A 6,909-nucleotide genomic window follows, 5' to 3' on the forward strand; every position below is an offset into this window, starting at 1 on the left:
CTTCTAGGAGAACTCTCCTGCACCCTCAAAGCAGGTCAGCAGCTATCTCTCTCTAGGGAGAACTCTCCTGCACCCTCAAAGCAGGTCAGCAGCTATCTCTCTCTAGGAGAACTCTCCTGCACCCTCAAAGCAGGTCAGCAGCTATCTCTCTCTAGAGAACTCTCCTGCACCTCAAAGCAGGTCAGCAGCTATCTCTCTCAGGAGAACTCTCCTGCACCCTCAAAGCTGGTAGCAGCTATCTTCTCTCTAGGAGAACTCTCCTGCACCCTCAAAGCAGGTCAGCAGCTATCTCTCTCTAGGAGAACTCTCCTGCACCCTCAAAGCAGGTCAGCAGCTAGAGAAGCTCTGAGTTGGAGACAGATACCACCCCTGACATCTAAGTCTCAGTACACAAGCCTCAAATCAAATCAAATCAAATCAAATTTTATTAGTCACATACACATGGTTAGCAGATGTTAATGCGAGTTAGCGAAATGCTTGGGCTTCTAGTTCCGACAATGCAGTAATAACCAACAATAATCTAACCTAACAATTCCACACTACTAACTTACACACACACACACAAGTGTAAAAGGGATAAAGAATATGTACATAAAGATTATGAATGAGTGGTGGTACAGAACGGCATGGCAGATGCAGTAGATGGTGATAAGAGTAGGTATATTACGTATGAGATGAGTACTGTAGGGTATGTAAACATAAAGTGGCATAGTTTTAAAGTGGCCTAGTGGTACATGTATTAGCATAAAGACTGGCAAGATGCAGTAGATGATATAGAGTAACAGTAATATACTAATATGAGATGGGTAATGTAGGGTATGTAAACATAGTATTAATTAAGTGGATTGCTTAAAGTGTAGCTAGTGGTACATTTTTACATAATTTCCATCAATTCCCATTTTTTAAAGTGTTGGAGTTGAGTCAGTATGTTGGCAAGCGGCCGCTAAATGTTAGTGGTGGCTGTTTAACAGTCTGATGGCCTTGAGATAGAAAGCTGTTTTTCAGTTCTCTCGGTCCCTGCTTTGATGCACCTGTACTGACCTCGACCTTCTGGATGATAGCGGGGTGAACAGGCAGTGGCTTGGGTGGTTGTTGTCCTTGATGATCTTTATGGCCTTCCTGTGACATCGGGTGTGTAGGTGTCCTGGAGGGCAGGTAGTTTTGCCCGTGTATGCGTTCTGCAGACCTCACTACCCTCTGGAGAGCCTTACGGTTGTGGGGCGAAGCAGTTGCCGTACCAGCGGTGATACAGCCCGACAGGATGCTCTCTGATTGTGCAATCTGTAGAAGTTTGTGAGTGCTTTTGGTGACAAGCCGAATTTCTTCAGCCTCCTGAGGTTGAAGAGGGCTGCTGCGCCTCTTCACAAGCTGTCTGTGTGGGTGACCAATTCAGTTTGTCCGTGATGTGTACCCCGAGTAACTTAAAACTTCCACCTTCTCCACTACTGACCCGTCGATGTGGATAGGGGGGTGCTCCCTCTGCTGTTTCCTGAAGTCCACAATCATCTCCTTTGTTTTGTTTGACGTTGAGTATGAGGTTATTTTCCTGACACACACTCGAGGGCCCTCACCTCCCTCCTGTAGGCGTCTCGTCGTTGTTGGTGATCAAGCCTACCACTGTAGTGTCATCCGCAAACTTGATGATTGAGTTGGAGGCGTGCATGGCCACCGCATCGTGGGTGAACAGGGAGTTACAGGAGAGGGCTCAGAACGCACCCTTGTGGGCCCAGTGTGGATCACGGGGGTGGAGATGTTGTTACCTACCTCACACCCTGGGGGCGGCCCGTCAGGAAAGGTCCAGGACCAGTTGCACAGGGCGGGGTCGAGACCCAGGGTCCTCGAGCTTGATGACGAGTTGGGAGGGTACTATGGTGTTAAATGCTGAGCTGTAATCGATGAACAGCATTCTCACATGGGTATTCTCTCTTGTCCAGATGGGTTAGGGCAGTGTGCAGTGTGGTTGCGATTGCGTCGTCTGTGGACCTATTGGTCGGTAAGCAATTGGAGTGGTCTAGGGTGTCCGGTAGGGTGGAGGTGATATGGTCTTGACTAGTCTCTCAAAAGCACTTCATGATGACGGAAGTGAGTGCTACGGGGCGGTAGTCGTTTAGCTCAGTTACCTTAGCTTTCTGGAACAGGAACAATGGTGGCCCTCTTGAAAGCATGTGGGAACAGCAGACTGGGATAGGATTGATTGAATATGTCCGTAAACACCCAGCCAGCTGTCTGCGCATGCTCTAGAGGACGCGGCTGGGAATGCGCGTCTGGGCCTGCAGCCTTGCGAGGGTTAACACGTTTAAATGTTTTACTCACCTCGGCTGCAGTGAAGGAGAGCCCGCAGGTTTTGGTAGGGGGCCGTGTCAGTGGGCACTGTATTGTCCTCAAAGCGGGCAAAAAAGTTGTTAGCCTGTCTGGGAGCAAGACATCCTGGTCCTCGACGGGGCTGGTTTTTCTTTTTGTAATCCGTGATTGACTGTAGACCCTGCCACATACCCTCTTGTGTCTGAGCTGTTGAATTTTCGACTCGATTTTGTCTCTGTACTGAGACTTAGCCTGTTTGATGGCTTGCGGAGAGAATAGCTACACTGTTTGTATTCGGTCATGCTTCCGGTCACCTGCCCTGGTTAAAATGCAGTGGTTCGCGCTTTCAGTTTCACGCGAATGCTGCCGTCAATCCACGGTTTCTGGTTTGGGAATGTTTTTATCGTTGCTGGTGGGTACGACATCGTCAATGCACTTCCTAATGAACTCGCTCACCGAATCAGCATAGTTCGTCATATTGTTGTTGGACGCGATGCGGAACATATTCCAATTCCGCGTGACGAAGCAGTCTTGAGCGTGGATATTCAGATTGGTCCGGACCAGCGTTTGAACAGACCTGAGCCGCGGGAGCTGTTGTTTTTGAGTTTTTGTTTGTAGGCTGGAATCAACAAAATGGAGTCGTGGTCAGCTTTTCCGAAAGGGGGCCGGGGGAGGGCCTTATAAGCGTCGCGGAAATTAGTATAACAATGGTCTAGTGTTTTTTCCAGCCCTGGTAGCACAATCGATATGCTGATAGAATTTAGGGAGTTTTGTTTTTTAGAATTAGCCTTGTTAAAATCCCCAGCTACGATGGAATGCAGCCTCAGGGTGTGTGGTTTCCAGTTTAACAAAAAGGTCAGATAAAGTTCGTTCAGGCCATCGATGTTCTGCTTGGGGGGAATGTATAACGCTGTGATTATGTTGACGAGAATCCTTGGTAGATAATGCGCGTCGACATTTGATTGTGAGGAGTTCTAGATCAGGTGAACAGAACGACTTGAGTTCTGTTAACAGCCCCTGTTTAGCCATCCATCAGTGTAGCAGTACATAGAGCCGGTGACGTTGGATCATGCAGCCCAGCTCTCTGTGAAGAGTGTGCTCACAGCGGGCGACTGAGAACAATAGACCCCTGTGGAGACTCATGATGGAGCTGTCTGTGTAGCATGTGTGTTTGTGTTGGTGTGTGTGTGCGTGTGTGTGTGTTCATCGTAGTGCGACAAGTAAAACTTTGACGTTGTAAGCTTGTCTAAAACCCATGCAGCGTAAATAACAAACAGTGAGTATGTCTGTACACAGAACTAGCACCAACTGTTTTCATAAATCGCCAAAGCCCTATGTGTGACCCCAAATGTTTTTACTTGACAATTGTTATCCCTGTTCCGAGTTGCAGAATTTGGTCTCAATTCTTCCTGACAACCATCAGAGAGCCAGAGTAAGAGACTGTCATAGCAAGCCTTTAGATAATTTATTTTTGATTCAGCGAGAGAGAGAGATGAGAGAGAGAGAGAGAGCCAGAGAGAGAAGAGAGAGGAGAGAGAGGAGAGAGAGAGAGAAGAGATGAGAGAGAGAGAGAGAGAGAGAGAGAGAGAAGCAGAGAGAGAGATGAGAGAGAGAGAGAGAGAGAGAGAGAGAGAGAGAAAAGAGGTAGCTAGCTATCTATTCTAGGATGAAACCGAAAAGCAAGAAAAGAGGGTAGCAATGCTTAGAGAGATAGCTGCTGACCTGCTTTGAGGGTGCAGGAGAGTTCTCCTAGAGAGAGATAGCTGCTGACCTGCTTTGAGGGTGCAGGAGAGTTCTCCCAGAGAGAGATATGGAGAGTTTCGGTAACAGGTTTGTGGTCTTGAGAAATCCCCCTCATACAAAGGACTGAGTCAATGAAAATCAAACATGAATAWTAAACTCTATGATATCAATGTATCAAGGAGTACCATGTTGACCCCACACATTCACAAACACATAAAATCATCACAAACCACATGCTGGTAGCCAAGAGGGTGAGGGTGCTGGCGCTGAGTGGAGTGCCTCTAAATAGCTTGCCCAGAATAGAGGCTTTGGGTCCTCATACGACATGAGATTGGCACAGGCTTATTTTCCTGGAGATAGTGCTGACACACTAAGTCATCTAATGCACAGAACCTGCTGAGCTACAGTACCAGAGAGGGAGAGAGGAGACTCATAATCAACCACCACCCTGACCCAGGCCTAAGCCCTCACTGACTCCAACTTATCCACTAACACTTTGGTCACATGCCYTGTTTTTTGTAAATTGCAATTGCAGTCAATACAGCACACAGGAGCAAGAGATTAATGCTCTTCCCGTTTCTCTTGCTCTCTCTATCTCTAAATCTCACGAAATCTCTTCCACGCAGGGCACCGAATACAATGTAACATCTGTCAAAATGTCAAGACTCACCATTTGGAACAGTAACTCTTCSCACTGCAGAAATGATTGGCTGACAGTGGTATCATGTATAAAATGAATGTCCTTGAGTTTCTAWAGACCAGCAGCAGACAGTGGCCTMCTATGTGCTACTTCGTCCAGTGAGGGGTGCTATATAYACAAGCAGTGGCATAGTCAACCCCTTAAGGTCCAGGGCTGCCCCTCCCCCGCTAATCACACTGCTTGTGATTASGTAAGGCCCCTCTTTGAAATCAAACCAAATTTTATTTGTCACATGCGCCGAATACAACAGGTAGACCTTACAGTGAAATGCTTACTTACAAGCCTTAACCAACAATGCAGTGAATACATTTTTTTTTAAACCCCCCACAAATATAAGAATAAGAAAAGAAAAGTAACAAATAATTAATTCGTTTCAGTAAAATAACAATAGCGAGGCTATATACAGGGGGTACCGGTACAGAGTCAATGTGCGGGGGCACCAGTTAGTCGAGGTTATTGAGAAAATATGTAGGTAGAGTTATTAAAGTGACTATGCATAGATAATAACAGAGAGTAGCAGCAGTGTAAAAGAGAGGGGGGGGGGCTGCAATGCAAATCGTCTGGGTAGCCATTTGATTAGATGTTCAGGAGTCTTATGGCTTGGGGGTAGAAGCTGTTTAGAAGCCTCTTGGACCTAGACTTGGCGCTTCGGTACCGATTGCCATGGGGTAACAGAGAGAACAGTCTATGACTAGGGTGGCTGGAGTCTTTGACAATTTTTAGGGCATTCCTCTGACACCGCCTGTTATAGAGGTCTCCTGAAGGGGAATAGGTTTTGTCGTGCCCTCTTCATGACTGTCTTGGTGTGCTTGGACCATGTTAGTTTGTTGGTGATGTGGACATCAATGAAGTTGAAGCTCTCAACCTGTTCCACTACAGCCCCGTCGATGAGAATGGGGGTGTGCTCGGTCCTCCTTTTCCTGTAATCCACAATAATCTCCTTTGTCTTGATTACGTTGAGGGAGGGGTTGTTGTCCTGGCACCACACGGCCAGGTTTCTGACCTCCTCCCTATAGGCTGTCTCGTCGTTGTCGGTGATCAGGCCTACCACTGTTGTGTCATCTGCAAACTTAATGATGGTGTTGGAGTCGTGTCTGGCCGTGTAGTCATGAGTGAACAGGGAGTACAGGAGGGGACTGAGCACACACCCCTGAGGGGGCCCCGTGTTGAAGATCAGTGTGGNNNNAAAATAAATATGGAAGCCTTGCTACAACAAATCAACGGTAGAAATCAGGAATTCCCCAGCAGCGCAGCTGTTTTGCAAGCCTTCTTTTTTCAATCTTACCAACAAACATGCAATGACATTTGAGTTCAAAGCGCAGTGTGTCTAATGTATGCGGACTGACTCACACTGTACCATAGCTACTACAGCGACTGAAAATGACTGAACATTAAACAAGAGCTGCAGTTTAGTTTCAGACAGCGGTGCAAGGAATAAGTTAGGTCCTAAATATTTCAGATAACTAAGTTACATGCCTTACTTGCTAATTCTGTAGCGCGTATTGTAGAGGGGGTAAAGATAAAGAGTTTTGTCTTGGGGCGCCAGGCAGGTATTACACTCTAGTTATTAAACATTATTATTAGACTATTATAACCATTATATTATTAAATATGATTAAAACTGAAAGGAGAAAGATAGAATAGATAGAGTAGCGCTTCAGATCACACTAAGTCCTTTCACTAGAGACTGCACATGGAGTCTTAAACGGAGGACTGTAGCATCTAATTGATGAAACATTAGGGCAGTCTTAAAGGAGGACTGCTGCGACTTAAGGAACTTCATCAGAGCGTAGTCACCTGAAATGGCATTTCAATTACATGTGTGCCTTTTTAGAAGTTAAGTTGTGGAATTTCTTTCCTTACACCGTTGGATAGGGCAGATTTCACGTCCGGATGAAAAGCGTGCCCAAAGTAAACTGGCCCTGCTACTCAGCCCAGAAGCTAGATGTGCAATAATTGGTAGATTTGGTAAAACACTCAAAAAGTTTCTTAAAACTTTTAAAATAAGTCTGTGAGCTATAACAGAACTTATTGGCAGTGAAACCCGAGGACAAACCACCAGGAGAATTTTTTGTTGTTGAGTGACTCTATTTCATAAATGCTTCTGTGTGCGCACTTTTCTGTGCACGGCGCGTTGCAGTTCCTATTGCTTCCACTAGATGTCA

Source organism: Salvelinus sp. IW2-2015, linkage group LG20 (genome assembly GCF_002910315.2).
Source record: "Salvelinus sp. IW2-2015 linkage group LG20, ASM291031v2, whole genome shotgun sequence".
In the NCBI taxonomy this organism is placed as follows: Eukaryota; Metazoa; Chordata; class Actinopteri; order Salmoniformes; family Salmonidae; genus Salvelinus; species Salvelinus sp. IW2-2015.